Source organism: Athene cunicularia, assembly GCF_003259725.1.
Source record: "Athene cunicularia isolate RWA chromosome 6 unlocalized genomic scaffold, athCun1 chr6_part1, whole genome shotgun sequence".
NCBI lineage: Eukaryota > Metazoa > Chordata > Aves > Strigiformes > Strigidae > Athene > Athene cunicularia.
This window is the reverse complement of record NW_020799105.1, coordinates 25,619,018-25,621,635: the sequence shown is the minus strand read 5'-3', so window position 1 is coordinate 25,621,635 and position 2,618 is coordinate 25,619,018.

Below are 2,618 nucleotides of genomic sequence, written 5' to 3'. Positions count from 1 at the left end.
TTTTTTTTTTTTTTTTTTTTGACTTGCCATATTGAGCCAGGAGGGATGTCCATACACAGACAGGTTTGTTGAACAACACAGTTAGCAGTAACAGAGAAAGATGTCTAAAAATCTACTTTAGAGACCTCCTTGGCTCCGTACCCTTGAACGCTTAAGGTTCAAGGCTTGAATATACCAGGGACACGGCAATATGACTGGCATTTTTCCCCTTCTAATTCTTCAGAGTTTTAAAAAGATAACTCCTTATTTTTTCACTTTTTTTTTTTTTTTTTTTTTTTTTTTTTTTTTTGTACTGGACAATGTTACCTATGTCTTTAAAAAAAACCCAACACATTAGAAAAATCATCCACTAGATGCATTAGAATCTGTCAATCACAGAATCATTCAGGTTGGAAAAGCCCCTCGGGATCACCGAGTCCAACCCTCAGCCCGACTCTGCAAAGTTCTCCCCTACCTCACATCCCCCACAGCTCATCCCAACAGCCCTTAACCCCCCCCTCCCTGGGCAGCCTGTTCCACTCTGACCACTCTGTCTGGGAAACATTTTTTCCTAACGTCCAGTCTGAACCTCCCCTGTTGCAGTTTAAATGAATATATAGATCGGAAAAGTCCCTGAAAGGGTAATTCAACTTCTCAGCTGTCACACTCGGGCGGTGCAGAAGGATCCCACACTTACTCTCAGGTGCGGCGCAAACCTCCTTTCCAAAGCACAGAGAGCTGGCGTGTGTGGTCAGTGACATCAGGGGACTCTGGAAGCAGACAAATCACTACAGAAGAGAAAGGGTTTGGGGTGTTTTAGTGCAATGGGAACAAAAGTGCCCATAGGAATTGTGCAAGCCCATTAGTGGATGGGGCTTACGACAAGTGTTAACAGTGATGGGCAGAAATCAAAGCTATTCAATGAATATATATATAATGAATATATAGAAAAGCAGAATGATATCCTTGTGCTCCAAGAGGAAGCTGAAGTATTTTCTAGTTTGCTCATCACCAATGAAAAAAGCGATATCCGTCTGCCAGGGAGCCGGTGCTCAGCGGTAGCGGAGGTGATGTGCGAGGTCTCTGCTCCGCAGTGGCTCTTTCCTAACAAACCACTGAGTCAAAGCCCATGACCTTTTCCTCTGCTCCTCAGACCAAGAGGTCTCTCCCTTTTCTGAAGAAGTAAATGAGTTTCACAGGACACACATCTCTTCTTGACAAGCACTTACTGGTTGTCACTCACCAGGGCATTAACTACCATGGTGCCCGGGTCTAGTCCCTGCACAGCCAGCGAGCTGGCTCCTATCTGCCTGTCCTGAGTCCCAGAACGCTCAACCGATGTGGCCGTGCCACCTCCTCCACAGCAAAGGGCATGTCATGGGCACCTGAAACACCTGGGGGGGGGTCTCCTGTGGGAATCCCGGCAGAAACCAGCCCAGGACCCGCTGCCCTTATCGCTGGGTGAGGAAACCAAAGTGCCTCCTTTGCCCACTGCAAATGGAAAATAAACACGCACCACACCAAGCGCCACAAAGACAGTAAATGTTACTGGTGTGGAAGGCTGAGCAGTTCGGTGGGCATTCGCAGCGTTACACCGGATTTGAAATAATAACAACATTATTCCAAAGGTCGCTGTGGGCAGATGAGATGAAAAGAGAGCAGAAGCACGGTGCCAGGTAGCCATCCACACCTCCTGCCCGAGCTTGGTTTTACGCAAAAACAACTAGTACTGCCAGGACTGCTGTGCGTTTTTAAGACTCGGAAAGGCATAGGATCAATTATTTTCCATCTTTCAAAAGGCCACGTATCTTTAAACATCTGGATTAGTGCGTGCATGCAATGCTTTCAATACGACTGTGAATTTTACTGCTTAAGCTTTCCATCTCTCTGGGTAGATAACAGTAAATTTCCTTTTCCTTCTCCCTTCAAAGACAAGATAAAATAACGAATTATGTCATGGCTCTGGAAAACATTAAGATTTTTGGTTTTTACTAATTTCTATCATCTCCGTACTAATCCACAAAGTGATGATACCCCATTTTCACCTATGATGCCTAAAGGTGGTCAAGCTCACAGTCTATGACGGACTCACTCTGTACGTATTTTTCACCAGCAGTTCCCTCAATAGATACAGCGACACATGTTTGCATTTCTAGCATATGCTGTTTCTCTTTCCGGCGTAGCACCTCCTGAAAGGCTGATACCCTCCAACATGACAAATCCAACTGGCGCAGGAAGCCTGAAATCTTCCCAGAGCCGCGTATCGTCGTTCCAAGTGCTGTACGCAACTATGTACATCGCTCAGTGGGAGAGTTTGCTGGGGAAAGCACTCACTTAGGGAGTAATTAATGTAAATTACTGCTCCACATGTTCATATATACACTTGTTCTGCCTCAAGAAGCTTGCTGTACAAAGAAGAAAAACTGTATAAAGAGACAGCCAGGATCTGCTTGAACAGGAACAAACACAGCACATACCAAACCGGAGTGGGTCCTGCAAGACCCAGGGGAAGGTAAGGAGTTAAGATATGTGTCCAGGAAAGCTGCACCTTCTCTCCACAACACATATTTGCTTAGCAATGCTTTTATCCTAAATGGATGGCTCTCTACTTTAAAAAAAAAAAAAAAAAAAAAAAAAAA